At 41.3% G+C, this 20,676-nt stretch overlaps 1 protein-coding gene across 1 annotated transcript in view; it reads right to left on the minus strand.

Annotated features, from left to right (window-relative positions):
- Positions 1-11,651, minus strand: part of mpg (N-methylpurine DNA glycosylase) — a 64,577-nt gene extending 52,926 nt beyond the window's left edge. Inside the window, exon 1 of the mRNA XM_039774470.1 lies at positions 11,447-11,651. The gene's annotated coding sequence lies outside the window, so the exon portion shown is untranslated. The remainder of the gene's footprint in view (positions 1-11,446) is intronic.
- Between the last annotated feature and the right edge of the window lie 9,025 nt (positions 11,652-20,676).

Here is a 20,676-nt window from a genome sequence, read left to right on the forward strand (position 1 = left end):
GTTCGGGAGGGTCGCACTTCTCAAGAAAGGCCACATTAAGGCTCGTTTGAGCTTTCCCAGAATGCACCTTGAAGATTCTAATGCCAAGTGGAAAAAGGTCTTCTGGTCAGATGAGAGCAAAATCAAACTATTTGGCCTCAATACCAAACAGTCCACCAAGGCAGCTCACCATCCACAACACACCATACCTACAGTAAAGCATGGAGGGGGCAGCATCCTGTTGTGGGGGGCCTGGGGCTCTCGTTAGGGTAGAAGAAAAAATGGATGGGGCAAAATACCATCAAATTGGAGGAAAACCTGCTACCCTCAGCCATAAAGTTGAAGATGGGCAGAATGTTCACCTTTCAACACGACAAACGACCCGCAGCACACAGCAACATTGAGCACACAGTTGGCTGAAGGTGAAAAAAGTGAATGTCCTGGTGTGGCCAGTCAGAGCTCAGACCGAAATCACACTGAACATCTGTGGAAAGATCTGAAGACAGCAGACCACCAACACTCACCATCCAATGTGAGTGAACTTGAACAGTTTTGTAAAGAAGAGTGGGGGGCAAATATTGAGTGGGCTCAATCAAGGTGTGCAAAGCTGATAGAGAAGAATCACCACAGGCTCAAGGGTGACATTAAAGCGGGGGTCAACAAAATGACATTGACATCGGGGGGTGAGCCTTTATTAATCTCAGTAGGTCTTGTTTTTGATTTTTTAAAACTCTTCTGATAGATAGATAGATAGATAGATAGATACTTCATTAATCCCAAGGGGAAATTCACATAATCCAGCAGCAGTATACTGATACAAAGAAACAATATTAAATTAAATAGTAATAAAAATGAAAAAAATTAAAATAAAATAATGTTAGCATTTACTCCCCCGGGTGGAATTGAAGAGTCGCATAGTGTGGGCGAGGAACGATCTCCTCAGTCTGTCAGTGGAGCAGGACGGTGACAAAAGTCTGTCACTGAAGCTACTCCTCTGCCTGGAGATGATCCTGTTCAGTGGATGCAGTGGATTCTCCATGATTGACAGGAGTTTGCTCAATGCCCGTCGCTCTGCTACAGATGTTAAACTGTCCAGCTTTACTCCTACAATAGAGCCTGCCTTCTTAACAAGTTTGTCCAGGCGTGAGGCGTCTTTCTTTATGCTGCCACTCCAGCACACCACCGTGTAGAAGAACTGTAGATGTGATATCTTTCACTTTCACTTGGATGTTACAGGTTGCATTAAGTAAGTAAAGCGGGGAAGAAATATTTTTTGTGTGTGTTTTCATTTAAGGCTATAAAGCAAAAAAATTGAGAATATTTCAAAGGGGGGATTCTTTTCTATACCCACTCTATATCAAAATTGGTAAAATTGTGTTGGCAAGAAGAATAACATTATAACACAGGTTTGGCAAGACACTGCTGAAAGGTTGGTGACCCCTGGTCTAGAAGAAAGGCATGGAGTTGTGTAGCAGGTGAAAAGAAAAGTATCTTGCACAAATGAATATGGACAATTACAGAATGTCTAAACGTCTTTTCGATCAGGGATCGGGCCATGATTTGAGCCCACCGATAACACAACAGCCTGTTCTTTCTTTCTTTCCAGACTAGCAGAAGAGGAAAGTCTGCTAGACACCGGACGCAGCCATGCCCATTGAGCTCTGGTGTCTGAAAAGAAACAGTTATTTTGATAGCTGGAGCTAAGCGGTTTGTAAAAAGGTGGCTCAAAGAAACTCTACAAGTCAACGACTGGGAAAGATTTCCCAGACGATTGCTCAATGATCTGGTATCATGTCTAGTATGGGAGACCCACACAAAAAGAATGCATTTTTGAGGAAACTTTAAAGTCAATTTGGAATATAGGAAACACATTTGATAATGAAAATCCCCATAGCATGTTAAACAACAATAAAGACACAATGGGTTTCTTTGTTCTGCAACCCACCTCCTCGGTGTAAAAATGGCATAGTTGGTGGGATATGGAGGCTCCCTCTAAAACCTCAAGCAGCTGACACACAGGTCAAGAAACACGTCTTCTAGAGTTGAGAGAGCCAAGTAATCTGTTCCGCTCCGTAAAGAGTCTGGGTTTTGTTAGGCAGTGGGTTCAGGTCCAGGAGCGGGCAACTTAGGGTGCAAATCTGTGAACACTACCTTTACCATGCACAGTAACCTTAAGAAAGGGGAAAATGTAACAGAGTTAAAAGTCGTAAGCATTTTACTACCAGAAACTCTGATGCTAAGACATCAACTTCGCCATTAGTGTCAGCAAAACCAAGGAGGTGGTCACAGACTTCAGAAAACAGACCTCCTTTACGCTTGCATCATAAAATTCGATCACAAAAAAAGGCAAGGAGACCGTCTACGTCAGAGGGGCTGGGCGGTCTCATGGTTTGAAACCCCTGCAGATTTTATTTTTTCTCCAGCCGTCTGGAGGTTTTTTTGCTTTTCTGTCCTCCCTGGCCATCGGACCTTACTTTTATTCTACGTTAATGAGTTGTGTCTTATTTTTCTTATTTATTTATTTTGCTTTTTTCTCTTTCTTCATCATGTTAAGAACTTTGAGCTTTTTGTATGAAAATGTGCTATAGAAATAAATGTTGTTGAGAGGGTGAGGCCTTTACTGTACTTACTAACTCCTAAGGGTCTACAGTGAGGTCCAGTCTCACTGCCAACATAACATCCTAATATATCACCTGCTCAGCTCATGACCCTTAACCAATACAGAGGGTACAGAAGGCAGCGTGGATTATTATTGGCATCAAACTGCCATCTGTTCAGGACGCATAAAAAACAAGCTGCCCTATAAAGGCAAACAGGACTATTAAAGTTGGCTGCGTTCACAGGACTACATTTTTGTTTAAAATCACAAACATTCGTCTACATTTCTCATTTTTGTCCACGCTACCACGGTGCAGAGACTATTGAAAGTGTTTTTGAGTGCCAGGTACAGTCGACCCTTGACATACGACCGGCCTGACATGCGAACAACTTGATTTACGACCAACATCTTGCGTTAACGACCCGAATGCGGTCACGCGTATCCGCTTGTGCGATTGTAAACAAACAGCCGAGAGCGTTCGTAAGTTCGTCAGTCACAGCCCAGATACATGTGTTTGTGGACGTAATTTCGGTCAGTGCAGTGATTTATCTATACAGTATATATAATTCACTAAGATCATGGCAAGCAAGACGCATAATTGGTAAGGAAGGAAGAGGAGGTAACGAAGGTAAAGAAAGCGATTGTTAAGGGATGTTAGCTAGCGGGCTGGCGCCGCACATGATGATGTCATCAGGCTGAGTCAGTACCGGCTTGCTTTTCTGTCCCCTCTGGCCATTGAACCTTACTCTTATTTGATGTTAATTAATGTTGATTTATTTTGTTTTATAATTGTGTCTTTCATTTTTCTATTCTTTAATATGTAAAGCACTTTGAACTACTGTTTGTATGAAAATGTGCTATATAAATAAATGTTGTTGTTGTTGTTGCTTTGGAGTGTATTATTACAGCAGTTCACAACACGGCCAGCTTTGAACTGAGTGCTCGACTACTGAGAACTTGAGAAACAGCGATCACAATCGAAACGAAGAAGGAAATTGTGCGGAAATATGAGAGTGGTGTTCGTGACCGATCTCGCTATAATATGTACAGCATGTCGAAATCCACCATCTCGACAATTTTACAAAGAAAAGATTTGCATAAGGAGGCTCCTTCTAAACAATAATCACCTTCCGTTTCATTCTCCTCCTCCACCCTTCCTGCAGCCCAAAGATGTCAAATTAAATGGTGAGTACAGTATGAAATTGTTGTTTCTGGTAGGCCAGGCACTTTTTATAACTTTTTGGTTAGTACATTAGAAAAATGATTGGTGTTTTGGTAAATTATGCGCATTATACAACCCTTTTTTATTATGAAAATGTTAAGTAAGTGTTGCTGTGGGAGGTTCGGAGTGCATTATGGTTTTTTCCATTATTTCTTATGGGAAAAATAGTCCAACTTGAGTTACAACCAGCCCTCGCGACCGAATTGAGTTCGTAAGTCAAGGGTCCACTGTACTTATGAAAACGCCGGCTTGGCAATGTGGATGGATAAACACGTAGCTAGGGCTGGGCTTTCTTTGTTCTGCAACCCACCTCGGTGTAAAATGATAGTTGGTGGATAGGGACCCCTTAAAACTCAAACCACTGACACACAGTTCAAAAAACAGATCTTCAGAGTTGTTACAATAACCTTCCTCTTAAAATCTGGTTTTGGCAGTGGTTCAGGTCCAGAGCAGCAATTAGGGTGCAAATCTTGAACATACTTCCTGACTTGAAGCAATGTAAGTACGGAAAATGTACAGGTTGAAATTGTAAGTAGTGGCATTACTAAAACCTATTGTAAGAATTAACCGCCTTAGTGTCAGCAAAACCAAGGAAGTGCAAGATTCAGGAAAAACTCTTAGCTTCACATAAATTCTCCAAAATGCAAAGACCGTCAGCTGAGGTGCAAGCGCCATGGTTTGAAACCTGCAGATTACTTTTTCTCAGCTGGTCTGGATTCTTTACTTTATGTCAAATCCTGCCGCGGCGTTCTTTTGTTCGTAACTTGCATTTTTAATTTATAAGCTGTGTTTTTCCTTTCTTTTCCTTTAACGGACTTTACTTTTTCTGAAATTGTTAATATTTCTTATAAGAGAGGTGACTTTGTCTTTAAATGTTAAGACTAGGAGGTGTTAGATAAGAATCCAAGTTACAAGTGCAGCTCATGCTTACAACTAAGGTTACAAGGAACTTGATTATAATTGTAAATTACCTCTGCTCAGACCCTTAACCAAACGGGTACAACAGGCATGCACATATTCAGCATAAGACTAAAAAAGTGACAAAACGCTTAGGTTCGTTCACAGACTACATTTTGTTTAAAATCACAAACATTGCTACATTTCTATTTTTGTAGCTACCGTGCAGAGACTATTGAAGTGTTTTTGAGTGCCAGGTACAGTCGACCCTTGACATACGACCGCCTGACATGCATACAACTTGATTTAACCCAAAACATCTTGCGTTAACGACCCGAATGACGGTCAGCTGATCCTGTAGCGATTTAGAACAAACAGCCGAGAGCGTTAGTAAGATATGCAGTCACAGCCCAGATACATGTGTTTGTGGACGAATTTCGGTCAGGCAGTGATTTATCATCAGATTAATAAAGATGGCAGCAGCAATGGTGGATTAAGGGATTGTTAAGGGTTTTAGCTGGGCTGCCGCACATGATGATGTCATCAGGCTGAGTCAGTACCGGCTTGCTTTTCTGTCCCCTCTGGCCATTGAACCTTACTCTTATTTGATGTTAATTAATGTTGATTTATTTTGTTTTATAATTGTGTCTTTCATTTTTCTATTCTTTAATATGTAAAGCACTTTGAACTACTGTTTGTATGAAAATGTGCTATATAAATAAATATTGTTTTTTGTTGTTGCTTTGGGTGTATTATTACAGCAGTTCACAACACGGCCAGCTTTGAACTGAGTGCTCGACTACTGAGAACTTGAGAACAGCGATCACAATCGAAACGAAGAAGGAAATTGTCGAAATATGAGAGTGGTGTTCGTGACCGATCTAGCTATAATATGTAAATGTTAAGTAAGTGTTGCTGTGGGAGGTTCGGAGTGCATTATGGTTTTTTCCATTATTTCTTATGGGAAAAATAGTCCAACTTGAGTTACAACCAGCCCTCGCTAACGAATTGAGTTCGTAAGTCAAGGGTCCACTGTACTTATGAAAACGCCGGCTTGGCAATGTGGATGGATAAACACGTAAGCCCTCCTGACTGGATCTTCCTCGTAACAGCGTCTCATCCAAGCAAGGATTGGTCACCCTTCACAGAAAAAAAAATAAATTCAAAATAGCGGACATGGAAGAGCTGCTTTCAACGGACCTTGTTGTGTTGCTTGTCTGCAGCGTCTAAATTGCGTTTTGTACAATTTGAAGCTTCATACATAAGCAAAAGGAAATAAATCATTGGTTGCTACAGTTCTGAGATAACTCCATGGCGGGGTGTTTCCATCCCTTCAAGGATTTTTCCTTTTGAACTGAAGATAGGATTCTTGACCAATGATTAAGAGGTAGAGAGCGGATCAGCGGTTCAAAAAAACCATTATGGGAATCGCCCTTCCTGCAGGCCAAGTTTTCTGGAAGTACCGTATACAGGGTTCCTCGGTTACGACACAGTTTCGTTCCTACAACAGTGATGTAACCCGAATTTTGGTGTAAGTCAAAACACACCCTGGCCTAAGTCACTTACCTATCTTAACACATTTGCAAAATCATAATCTAGAACATAAAAACACAAAATCTAAGCCTGAGAAAAAAGAAAAGGACATAAATATACTGTACTGTAGTAACAGAAAAAATGAGTGTAAAAAAAATCCTTACCCTTTATTCCTTCTCATGTCTCAATTTTTTTAAGTTTTTATGGGAGTGAACGTTGTAACCCGAGGGCCTCCTGTATACTCGTGTTAAAGCGGAAAACTCTTGCTATTAGTCCAAGAGATCATGATATGCTAACGCCCACCTGAGAGAGTAACCACGGGGCACACAGCCTTTTTTTTTCTCTCCATGTATTGTGCCCATGTGACCCACGGTAAGACCAACTATTCGAAGAGATGTTTGCACTGTTTTGTGTTTTTTGTATCTCACACCCTCCTACACCTTCATCGTAAGAGCATCCCTTGTCTACGATGGGCTTGATCAGAAGAAAATATGAAGCTGGTTTTGAATTAAAAGGCATTGAAGTGGGAAGAAACTGGTAACTGCGCTGCTGCAACAATGGAGGACGATTTAAATGTTGAAGCAGCAGCACGAAGGTAGAGCTGGTGGAGGAGGAAGAGGAGACGCTTGTTAACAAAAAAAATGCATCATCAATCGTTTGGCAACATTTTGGATTCAACAAGGATGATATTGATCAAAAATTGTTAAATGTAAACTCTGCAAAAGACTGTTGCGTCAAGTCAAGGTAACACAACCAACCTCTTCCACCACCTGCAGCACAACCATGTGATTCAATTCAAGACATAAAAAGCTCAAAGCGAAGAGATTAGGAGGACCAGCAAAAACGTCTTCCTCCACCAGGCAGCGGTCAATAACCGAAGCATTTGCTAGTACTCAACTATATGAGCGAACTTCAAAAAGATGGCAAGAAATCACAAATGCTATAGGCTACCACAAAGCAAAAGACATGGCTCCTATTGCTACAGTGGAACAACGGGTTCAGACACTTCATGAAAATAATTGACAAGAGATACGAACTCCCATCACGAAAATATTTTTCAAAACTATCATTCCCAGCATGTACAGCACAGAGAGGAAAAAGGTTGCTGCTGAATTGAGATACGTTAAGCATGTTGCAGCCACATCCGATCTCTGGTCCAGCCGCACAATGGAGCCGTATATTAGTCTCACAGTTCATTACATCGACAACAAATGGGAGCTGCGTACCAGAGTGCTCGAGACGGCCTATTTTCCATCTGATCACACGGGGGAGATGGTTGGACAGGGGTTGAGAGCGATGCTGTCTGCATGGGACATCAGTGAAGAGGACCTTGTTGCTATAACAACTGACAACGGCCCAAATATTGTGAAAGCTGTCAAGCTCAATAAATGGACACGGGTGCAATGTTTTGGGCACAGGCTGCACCTGGCAGTCGGTAAGTGTGTACATCTTAATATATTTGGGTGGTGACATCTGGTGTGTTTTAAAGTGACTTTAATTCTGTGTGTCATATTCAAAATTGAAAGTATTAATGTTTGAATAATGTTTATATAGGCATAAAAATACTTAAGACTGCTGAGCAGCAGTGTATCCAGAAAGTTTTACAGAAGACTTATTGTGAGCCAGTGTTGATCATGTTGTGCTGTGAAATGTAGCAAAATACATGATTTTTAAAATGTTTTATTACTGTGCCAACCCTTTTTAATTTTGTAAATATGGTCTGAGAGGTCTTATTTAATTCTTACTTTATTTTGCTTGCTTTATTTGAGAATTAGACCATGAATTGGGGTGATGTTGGGTGTGAAGATTTGGATAGATATGCTACCTCAAGGCCTTAGCAGAGATAGGCCTTTGTCCATGATGGCATTACATTTGCACAATCATTGTTTACTTTGTGAATAGCCAATGTGAAACATATTTATTATTAAACTATTTTGTTTACAAGGGATACACATTTTTAGAGAGCATGGTTACATATTGTATCCTACACTTTTATTTTGTTCAGTTAATAAATCTTAACCACTAAAAGTACTTACTACTATTGTCTTCATTTATTTTCAGTGACATTTTACAGTCCTTTAAAGTGGTAATAATATAATTGCAATGAATAGGTCTAGGGGGAATAATATTATCAAAATAACTGGAGGAACTATGCTGCCTGCCACAGCCCCATCAAATGAAAAAAAAAAAAAAGTTTGTTTTTTTGGCACTTGGGGTGGTTATCGTCCATTTATCGTTATCGAGGTTAACTGCTCAATTTATCGTGATATTGATTTTAGGCCATATCGCCCATGTTTACGTAACCTTTTGAAAATGCAAACTCGGTAATCACGCTCCAGTTTGTTTGTGCTTATTATGTTGCCCTCCCTGACTGGATCTTCCTCGTAACAACGTCTCATCCAAGCAAGGATTGGTCACCCTTCACAGAAAAAAAAAATAAATTCCAAAATAGCGGACATGGAAGAGCTGCTTTCAACGGACCTTGTTGTGTTGCTTGTCTGCACGCGTCTAAATTGCGTTTTGTACAATTTGAAAGCTTCATACATAAGCAAAAGGAAATAAATCATTGGTTGCTACAGTTCTGAGATAACTCCCATGGCCGGCGGTGTTTCCATCCCTTCAAGGATTTTTCCTTTTGAACTGAAGATAGGATTCTTGACCAATGATTAAGAGGTAGAGGCGGATCAACGGTTCAAAAAAAAAACCATTATGGGAATGCGCCCTTCCTGCAGGCCAAGTTTTCTGGAAGTACCGTATACAGGGGTTCCTCGGGTTACGACACAGTTTCGTTCCTACAACAGTGATGTAACCCGAATTTTGGTGTAAGTCAAAACACACCCTGGCCTAAGTCACTTACCTATCTTAACACATTTGCAAAATCATAATCTAGAACATAAAAACACAAAATCTAAGCCTGAGAAAAAAGAAAAGGACATAAATATACTGTACTGTAGTAACAGAAAAAATGAGTGTAAAAAAAATCCTTACCCTTTATTCCTTCTCATGTCTCAATTTTTTTAAGTTTTTATGGGAGTGAACGTTGTAACCCGAGGGCCTCCTGTATACTCGTGTTAAAGCGGAAAACTCTTGCTATTAGTCCAAGAGATCATGATATGCTAACGCCCACCTGAGAGAGTAACCACGGGGCACACAGCCTTTTTTTTTTTTTCTCTCCATGTATTGTGCCCATGTGACCACACGGTAAGACCCGAACTATTCCGAAGAGATGTTTGCACTGTTTTGTGTTTTTTTTGTATCTCACACCCTCCTACACCTTCATCGTAAGAGCATCCCTTGTCTACGATGGAGCGTTCGATCAGAAGAAAATATGAAGCTGGTTTTGAATTAAAAGGCATTGAAGTGGCGAAAGAAACTGGTAACTGCGCTGCTGCAACAAAATTCGATGTGTCCGAGAAACTGGTGCGAGATTGGAGGAAGCAAGAATATGTATAAAATAAAAAAAAAATTGAAGTGTCATATTTTTGAACGGGGTCTGATTTTATGATCGATTTTTCGGCTTTCAAGACCCGACTTATACGCGAGTATATGCGGCAAGTATAACGAATTGTTGAATGCATTTTGCAGAGTTTGAACATCCATCCATCCATCCATTTTCTAACCCGCTGAAGATAATGGACACGTGGATTATGCCACATGAGTTACGCGGATTTTTTTTTTTTCCTTTTCTTCCCATCAATGTTTTTCACCTCGTTTGCCATTGTCCAGCATTGGTCACTATTGGCTCCTGATCTACCAGAATCTTTGTTTTGTCTCTTTTGTATGAAAACATGACATTAAATTTTTTTGTCGCCCATCACTACAAACCTACACGGGGTGAGTAACTTAACTAAAATATCCCTTTTAGGTGGAGTATCCCATTAAAGTAAGCGACAGACAAATCAAACGTGTGTGCAAATTGCAGCCGGCTCTGCAGATTTCCAAACAAAACTGACTTGTGCACAGTGATGTCGGGATCTGGGCAACTCTGAATGAAAGGCACTATATACGAAGGGAAGCAGACGTTTCTGGGCAAGTTTGTTCTACTCACTGATCATCGTGACTCTGTGTGTGTTAACATATGAAAATAAGAATTTCCCTGAACTCTGCACATGTGACAGGAATGACCCTATAAAAATAGAAAACCTTTATAATAGGGGTCCCCAGCTCCGGTCCCGGAGGGCCCCAATGGCTGCATGTTTTCATTCTAACCCTTTTAATTAGTGACCTATTTTTGCTGCTAATTAAGTTCTTTTGAATTTGTTTTATTTGACTTGCTCTTGAAGACTTTTCTTTATCCTTAATTTACAGCCAAACAATAATGAACCAAAACATGAGCTGCAAACGGTGTCCATCATACCATATCTGAAAATAAAGAAAGGTGAAGGTCTCAGGAATGCTGATCTGCTTAACAGTGCTCTTAGTAAAGAGAAAATCAACCATTTTGGAAATGTCTGCTATTGCACAATGACAGTAGCAACAAGCCATGGAATTAAAGAACGGGTTTAATTAACAAGACTCGGCACCTAATTAAATAACTGGTTGCAGTGAAATTGGGTGGAGTTTGAGGCCCTGACTTAGTTGGTCTTCTGTCGGCTCCCTCACTTCGCAGTTCATTTCTGTTTGGGTGCCATTTAAGGAAAGAAATGAAGCCATTGAGAGGAACAATGAAGAAATTCAGTGGAACAGATCTTAAAAACAAGTCAATTAATATGAATTCAAAAAGAAGTTAATTAGCAAGAAAAACACGTCACTAATTTAGAAAAGGGTTAGAATGAAAACCTGCAGCCACTGGGGCCCTCTAGGACCGGAGTAGGGCACCCCTGCTTTATAAGGTTAACCTTCATTTACACATTTTCCATGTACCCGCTTATCTGATTTAGAGTCAGGGCTCAATGGTGCCTACCCAGCATCACTGAGCACCGGGCCATACAGGCAAACACAGCAGCCCCACTTAATCTGAGGGGGTTTCAACGTTTTCTAATTCTAGCTTTTCGTTTTTTAATTAAAACAATACATGACACAAACTGCATACCGCTTTCCCGATATGCTTTGAGTCCACTGCACTTAATAGGCCATAATTACGTGTAGTCCGGCTGTCATGGATCGTTTATTTTTTTCTAAAGGAGGTTGTGTACTGCAGGTCTCTGGGCTATTCGCATCCCCACATTACAGTACTAATATTGTACAAACCCACGGCGACTCCGTCGCTTCCTTACCATTTACGAGGAGTAAAACGAGATGCTCCTGACAAAGTTGCCGTTTATTACTGTAAATGAACAGCCAGTCTCATCATCGATGAGGGTGAAATATTCATGTGTTTCTCTATGCGGGTTTATGCCGTTCTGTACTTAAAAGACCTCGAAGTAAACTCACTTGGAAGCAGCCAGCTGAGCCAGGCGCTACTGCGCACGCGCTTGTTTGGGCTCGCTGAGGATCACGGGAAGGGCGGGCGCTTACCTCAGTCTTAAAAGAGGACGGGCGGAAAGGAAGGCATACAGTCGGTAAATCGCTTGCGGAGTTGGTTTTGGCATTGAAAACGCTGTACCAGCCGCGTTTTGCTTAAAAGAAGAAGCAAAAGGTAAACCTCAAACGGAGTGCTTGTCCCTCCAGTCTTGGTGCAGGGTAACTTGCCTAACTTTAGGTAGTGAGAATTATTGCAAAATGATACCTTTTGTTGGCTAACTAAAAAGATTACAATATGCAAGCTTTCGAGGCAACTCAGGCCCCTTCCTCGAAAGCTTGCATATTGTGATCTTTTTAGTTAGCCAACAAAAGGTGTCACTTTGCAATAATTCTCACTACATTCATAATGGCTAACATGGTACAACACCCTGTTACAGGTTGTGTCGAACTCTGGGGCTGGTGGGCCGCAGTGGCTGCTGGTTTTCATTCTGACCCTTTTCCTAATCAGTGACCAGTTTTCACTGCTAATTAACTTTTTTTCCCTTCATGTTAATAGCTCTGTTTTTAAGGATTCAGTTCTCTCAATTCTTTCCTTCATTAAATGACAGCCAAACAGAAATGAGACGTGAAATGAGCCAACAGATGAGCAGATAAACTGGGGCTGCAAACTCCAACCAATTTCACTCCAATCACTTTCTTAATGAGAAGCTGATTCTTGCTGTTAATTAAAGTCGTTAGTTAATTCCGTGGCTTGTTGCTGCTCTCGTTCTGCCACAGCAGCATCAAAATATTTTGGTGACCTGAGAGATCAGCCTTACTGAGACCTTCACTTTTCTTTATTTTCAGATATTGTGTGAATGGGCACAGGTGAACTGGTCATGTAACGGCTTGTTTTGTCTCACTATTATTTGGCTGCTAATTAAGGAAAAAAGAAATAACAAAGGGGTCTGAGTCAACTTAATTAAAATTAAGGCAAAAGAAGTTGACTAATGAAGAAGATGGTTAGAATGCAAACATGCAGCTACTGCGGCCTTCCAGGGGCCTCATGTATAACGCCGTGCGTAGAACTCGCACTTTAACATGGCGTAAGCACAAAAGCCGAAATGTGCTTACGCACAGAAAAATCCAGATGCAGGAATCTGTGCGTACTCCAACTTCCACGTTCTTCCGCTACATAAATCCCGATCAGCGTGAAAAGTAACGCTCGTGCACGCGCTTTATGTAACGCCCCAACTCCTCCCAGAATTACGCCTCTTTGAATATGCAAATAAATATAAATCGCCCTTAAGCTCAGCCTTTTGTGAAAAGACAATGGGAAAAGCACGGGGGAAAATATAAGAATTTCAGCGAATACCAAGTGGAGGCAAATGAAAAACATACTATTTGTTCAAATAAGCCGTGGTATAATCAACAAAATGAAGTTGATCGAGTGACATAGCGTGTTGGAGAAACTTGAAAGCTCACATTCACAAAATCGCACAATGCCAGAAATCAAAAAGAAGTCACATATCAAAGTCGCTGTGAAAAGGCGAGTTGTAGCCCACTATCTGAGTGTCATATGAAAGCTTATTAGGGGTACAGAGAAAAAAGGCACACAGTGGGGAAAAAGCACGAAATGTCAACTTCAATCTCGACATTTCCACTTTAATCACGTAGTTTATTTTGTCATTAAAGTAGAACATCATAAACTTCATCTTAAAATCGTTTAATTAACCAGTTTCTCAAATCACATCATAATTAAAGTAGCACATTAAATGCTTTGTTTTGTATTTGATCTTCTATGTGCTCTGTGTGTGTGAATCACTACTTGCTTCTTAAACCGGCTCTCTTCTTCCAACTGGACACAGAGTCCATGACATTTGTGATATTACAGCTCTCTGAATAACTAAAATACTGAGATGTATACGTGATGTCATTTTCATGATGATAGGAGTTAAAGCACGTTATTAAACATGGGTTTCACTTCGATGAAATAATTTATTGCAGCAGTACTCAGAGGCGGCTCTAAGCTTGTGGTGGCACTGGGCAGAGGAAGAATCGGTGGCTGCCGCCACCAATGTCATGCACGGTGGATGGCCACGTCTGTTGCAGACACTGCATAGCCGCCTCGTGCTCATGACACAAGCATTTAACTTTTGCCGAAATTTGTCGCTGCGTTTTTAGCTGTGTCGTTATTTTCTCTTTCTGTTTTATATTCAATATATATTGGCGTAGCCGTCACTGCAGTCAGTGCTTTTCTTTCCCCAAGTAACCGATCGCCACACAATTAGCTCTGTAATAGACGTTAAGCCATCTTTTAGCTTAGTGCCGATTCTTCAAAACGTTTAAGGAACATTGAAATATCTTCGTAGTACATGTTTAATTATTCTATCCTTCACGACAGTCCCAGTGAAGAATATAGATTATTTAAATGAAGTTAAAGTTTTATCTGTATAATTTAATAAACATTGGCGATTCTAAATTGGCCTGGGTGTGTTTGTGTGTGTCCTGCGGTGGGTTGGGACCCTGCCCAGGATTGGTTCCTGCCTTGTACCCTGTGTTGGCTGGGATTGGCTCCAGCAGACCCCCGTGGCCCTGTGTTCGGATTCAGCGGGTTGGAAAATGGATGGATGGATGGATAGAAACGTATATGACAATACAGTAAGTATAATTAATATTTCCTTAGTGTAAAACTTTGTAACAATCTGTAATACACAATATCTGAAGAAGATAGTTAGGAAAAATTTTCTATTTTTTTACCTCATGAAATTTTTCTATAAAATTTCATTATAGACAACATGTCTTGTAAATATTCCGTCTGACTTTGGCAAGAGTTTGCCTTGTTCAGGACCATCTACAACCTTGACAACAACATCTGGAAAACTTCTAACTCTTGATAATGCAACATATAACTCACCGTGGCTGAATAATTGTTCTTCCAAGTAAATGCCAACTTTTTCTAAGGTTTGCTCTTCTGAGTCTTTCTCTTCTAGCGTTTTTCTGACGCTCATTTTCTTTTTCTTCAATCGATCTATTTGCTCGTATTTTTCTTTGTCTTTCAGCCTTCCTTTTGTTGATGTTTACTTGTTGAGCTGACCGTTCTTCCAGGAGATGTTGCTTATATAGGATTTGATTGTCTGTATCTTTTGTCCTACTTGACGTGTCCTTTTTTTTTTTTTTTTGGGGTGGCATATTGTTAGTAGATATGTCCGTAATATTTTCTCTTACAGTAATACTGGCTTGTATGTGGCTGTAATATGCATCACTGTATTGTGTGCCTTTAATTTTCTCTGACAGTAATACTGGCTTTGATGTCCATAATATGACTTTAATTTTCTGTCACAACAGTGGGCAATCAGCAGAGTGTCCCCAGCAACTGATTTAATGCGTGGCGTGCAGTTGATAATCATGCCTGTGTCGTCTCCCCAGCAAGTACTGTGCAGTTCCCCAGCAGGTATTTTAATCAGTGCTGGCGTGTAGCTGATTATTGTATGTGTGGCGTCTCCCCAGCAACGGATTTAATGTGCACGGCCGTGCGGGTTCGGCTCCACGCTCCCATCACTGTTCGGAAGCCCTTGAACCCGACACCGTCGATAATGTCACAGAGTGAGCTAGACAGTGGAGGCAATAACAATTGAGCAAGGGGATGGTATAAAAAAAGTGCACAAGTGCTTTTATTAAAAACCAAATCAACAAAGTGTCCAATAAAGTGCAGTGATTCCAATTCTTCATTAAATAGTTCCATAAATAAATAATCCATTAAAAGAAAAGCGTGGAGGTAAAAACACACAAAAATAGAAAAAACAATCCTTTTAAAGTGAGGTTAAAACGTTCTTACGGGAGCAGTCTTTAAAAATCAACAACAAGTTCAGTGCCTTCTTTTAACTGGTGACTCCCCTGCTTCTCCCTGTCCAGGCTCCGCAACAGGGGAGCCACTCTACCTGCATCTGACCTTCTCTCCACTAATGATCTGGTGGCGTCCCGATTCCTGGCTTCTGTTCCGCTACCTCCAGACCGAGACTTGGCTTCCCTGACAACCAGGATGCTCATGCCAGGGAGTTTACCGCCCAAGCCTCCTGACTCCCGCAGCCTTCTTGGCCTTACACGGCCAGCCATCCTTCTTCCCGTCACTTCCGCTCTTTAGAACATGCTCAGCGGGAGCGACCACTAACTACGGCCCATGGCAGTCGGCCGAACACCCCGCTAGGGCTCACTGTTTAGCTGCCTGCGAGCCTCACTCTCACTCGCTCGCCCACTCACTTGCTCCTTCTTCTGCACCGACTTGTTCAAACACTTCCCGCTCCCTGTAACCTCTGAGATAGATAGATCGATAGAAATGAAAGGCACTATATGACAGACAGATAGATAGATAGAAATGAAAGACACTATATGACAGATAGATAGATAGATAAATCGATAGAAAAGAAAGGCACTATTTGACAGATATATAGAAATGAAAGGCACTATATGACAGATAGATAGATAGATAGAAATGAAAGGCACTATATGACAGATAGATAGATAGATAGATAGAAATGAAAGGCACTATATGACAGATAGATAGATAGATAGAAATGAAAGGCACTATATGACAGATAGATAGATAGATAGATACTTTGTTAATCCCAAGGGGAAATTCACATAAGCCAGCAGCAGTATACAAAAAAAAAAAATTAAATTAAATAGTAATAAAAATGAAAAAGAATAAAAATAAAAAAGCAGACAATAACTGTGAGTAATGTTAGCATTTACTCCCCCGGGTGGAATTGAAGAGTCGCATAGTGTGGGGTCTCCTCAGTCTGTCAGTGGAGCAGGATGGTGACAGCAGTCTGTCACTGAAGCTACTCCTCTGTCTGGAGATGATCCTGTTCAGTGGATGCAGTGGATTCTCCATGATTGACTGGAGTCTGCTCAGCACCCGTCGCTCTGCCACGGATGTCAAACTGTCCAAGTCCTTTCTTTTTCTCCCATTCTTTTTCTCTTTTTTTTTCCTCTATCCGACTCACGCTTCTTTTTATATAGCGAGGGGCCATAGCAGCTGCAGCACATTAGCCACAGGAACAATCACGGATGTGGGCAGTCCTTCACCTGTGCACTCTGTGAGAAACGCCCACACCGCAGATCGCCCCATGGCTTGCTATGGCCCAACGCCCCCTCGCTAAGCCGCCGCGAGAGCGGTGATTATTTATTTAAATTGCCTTTGCTAAACGAGCTGTGGACCCACAATACCACAGCACTCTCCCCAGCAATGATGTCTTTTATTTGCTTATCATGTGCTGCCCCGGCTAGGCCATTCACTGTGTGCCCAGCTTCCAGTGTGCGTGCGTCCACGGTGCCGTGCGCATGGGTGGGGCACGGTGCGATGTGCGTCGCGGGCCCCGCGCATGCGCACTTCACCAGAAGACACACACACGGACACCTGGACGCACACAGGGCTTTTATTAAAGAGGATTCTTGAAAGGAGACGAGACGTGATTTTCTCAGAGAGACACTTTCACGTCCTGCGAGATGAGATTATGTGCCAAGCGATTTAACCAACGCCCAGGGCCGGAAATAAAAGATAAAGAGTAGATGACAAAGTAGAACGTTGTAAAGAATTCAAGAATGTTGGCACGGTACACATGCAGAGCAAGTTAGAGACAATGGGAGTATGAAAATTTGAAAGTCTCAAAAAAATGATAGTAAAGATCGCATTAGCACAAACAAACGGAAATTATTACTCGGTGAAATAACAGGACAACGAAAAGAAATTGAATATATTGTTCGAATTTAAACTTTAAGTCAGGGACTTGTAGATCGTCTAATTCGTGTCGCCGTCACAGAAAAGTAGTGTTTCCTCCCAATGAAGAGGCATATCCACGAGAATTAAAAGATTTGTTATTTGGTGAAAGTGAAATCCCGCGAGAGAAAATCTCAAGCCCCGCGAGACTTAAGAGCTTATGCAAAGAGATTCGGACAAGTCCTGCCCACATTACCACGCACACGGTTCAATCATTTCTCGTTTGAAAGAATGCTATTGACAGACACATTTCTTGTAGAGAGAAAGAAACAATATTCACTCACGGACAGTTATACGTTGCATTGTCACAATGTCATTCCAAACACGGAATCAAAATTCAATGCAATATTAACGAAAAGGTAAAAGTGAAAAGAGATTGAATATATGAACATACAGCAGGTGATATTACAGAAGTATGGAGATATTGTTTGGCTTTAAACTTTAAGTCAGAGACTTGTAGATCGTCTAATTTGTGTTGCCATCGGGGAAAAGTAGTGAGGCCTCCCAATGAAGAGGCGTATCCGCGAGAATTAAAAGATTTGTTGTTTGGCTAAAGTGAAATCCACATATGCGAGGGGCAGAGACGTGAAGCTGTTGATGCGTGGCGCAGGTGGGGGAAGGTTGTCGAAGCCCCCTGGTAATTAAAAATGAACAGAGTGGAGAAAAAAAGAGGGGTGAGAATCTGCTTCCTCAATTAAAATGATTGTTCTAAAATCTTTTTGATTAGTTCCTGCCAGGTTTTGAAAAAGATCCTCTAGGTGAGAATTAGATTTTTTTTTTCCAATTTCAAATCTTATATATAAACGTCTACACGTGGAAGTGTGTCTGTCTGTCCAGCCCGGAAGTGAGAGGTGGAGTCGCCGCCCTCGCTTAGCCACTAATAACACAAGCAAGGCCAGCACGTCAGCAGAAACGATATCCCTGAAGAATAACGACAGCGTCGCTTAGCCACTAACACTGGCAAACCGGTATCCCTTTTACTTTTCCTCCCCACCGCTAATGCACAAGCGATGCGAGCACATCGGCAAATCGCATCCTCCTAGGAGAGCAATGGTTTCTAGGACCCCGGTCTTTTTACAGCACGGGCTTACACGGCTAGTTGTATATCAAAGTCAAAGTGAACTTTATTGTCATCTCAACCATATACAAGTACACAGACAGACGAAATTGCGAAGCTCAGGGTCCACAGTGTAACAACATGAAGTGCAAGTAATAAATTAAAAATAGAATTAAAATGAAAACACAAACAAGACAAGACATTGTGGAAATACAAGACAAAGTATATAACATCAGTTATCCACCGACTTAAAATAGGAGAGTTAGGGTTCTTCCAGTTGAGCAAGATAAGTCTTTGTGCCAATAGTGAAGTAAAGACCATTCCAGTCTGTTTGTCCTTCTCCACTTTAAGCCACCAAATACAGCTGTTAGTGGATTAGGAGGGATTGTGACACCCCAGGGCTGTCTGAAAGGAATTTAAAGATTTTGGTCCAAAATGATGTTCATTTGGTGCCCGCCGTCCCAAACAGTGTGGCCCAGTGAGGCTAGAACTTGATTGCAACGTTCGCAAGGTTGGATCTTGCCCAGGAAACACTTTTTAAACAAGACAGATGTGCCCCTCTATATAATTTTAAGTTGAATAATAGTACGCTTTGCGCATATGGAGCTCGAGTGAATTCTGTGCATTGCTACCTTCCGCTCCTTTTCTGAGATGTTGAGTGAGAGGTCCTTTTCAAATAAGAGACCTTCAACCAAGAGAACCAGTTGAAATCCAAAATCTGCTTATGCCAGGAGAAAAAAAAGGCATCTGATGTGGGATTCTGAAAGCCGAGAACAGCAAAACAACTGTTTAGCTGCAAACCACCAGAGGAATGCTCAAGAGAGAAAAGGCAGAAAGCAGGTTTGCCAATTCTGTTGCTGAGAAACCTTAGCCCACCTAAGCACCGCAGTTCGGAGTAGATTGAAAGCTGTAGCTCTTCGCAGCCATTTAATAGAGGCTGACATATTAGCAGGGGATGGAACAGCTGAATTTGTTTTCATCCAAAGAATACCTCTGATTCCCAATAATGTTCCATTCTCTTTTAAATGTCTGCACATTCGTATTTGTTTATGTTTTCCTATGACTATAAACAAATAGCAAGAGCAGACACTGGAAATTGCTGGCACTGAATTAAGAGCAGATTAGTTCTCCCACAGACAGCCTTATGTTACTTGCTTATAATGGCACACTGGTCTTTACTTCTATGCTGTATGTTCCAGGACATTAAAAAAAAGTATTGTTTATAAAAAAACAATTTATATTTAAACAGTATATTGTTTCAGTCTCATTTTAAATTTTCTGGAAACATAATGCCGATATGCATTGTAAAGTGGAATGCGTATTTATTTATCCATCCATCCATTCTCCAACCCGCCGAATCCGAATACAGGGTCACGGGGGTCTGCTGGAGCCAATCCCAGCCAACACAAGGCAGGAACCAATCCTAGGCAGGGAACCAACCCACCACAGGACACACACAAACACACCAAGCACACACCAGGGCCAATTTAGAATCGCCAATCCACCTAACCTGCATGTTTTTGGAATGTGGGAGGAAACCGGAGCACCGGAGGAAACCCGCAGACATGGGAGAACATGCAAACTCCACGCAGGGAGGACCCGGGAAGCGAACCCGGGTCTCCTAACTGCGAGGCAGCAGCGCTACCACCACCGTGCCGCCCGTATTTATTTATTCAAGAAATTAAATCAAATGCTGTTTATTCTGTTACAGTTTTGATGTTGTAATCTTTCCATCATAGAGAGGTAACTCAGCTAGTTAAAAAAATAAACATAAAAGTCGGGACAAACTCTTCTGTAGTCCCCATACATGCAGCCAACATGACTATTAAAATACTGCTGTTAATGTGCGGTATACTTAAATATTCAATTATCAGACCACTCGACTGTGAATAAGGTACAACTGCACCAAGGCTGACAGGTGACATTGCTGATCAAAACACACGTAGAAAGGCAGATGTTAGGCCACTGAACTTGCCATTAGAAGAGTTGAACTCAACAAGTCTGAAAACTGAATCTGCAAAAGCTTTAAAATCAAAATCATGGTATAAGGTGTGAAAGATAATTAGCCAATTAAATTAGAGGGAGCCGGACTGGCCAGTTCATGGTGGGTAATTTAGCCAGGACATTGGGAAACAGCAACTCTTTTTAAAAGATACCCTGGGATCGTTTATGACCACAGAGGGTCAGGGTCTCAGTTTTACATATCATCTGAAAGACAGAATTTTTAT

Source organism: Polypterus senegalus, chromosome 13 (assembly GCF_016835505.1).
Source record: "Polypterus senegalus isolate Bchr_013 chromosome 13, ASM1683550v1, whole genome shotgun sequence".
Taxonomy (NCBI): domain Eukaryota; kingdom Metazoa; phylum Chordata; class Cladistia; order Polypteriformes; family Polypteridae; genus Polypterus; species Polypterus senegalus.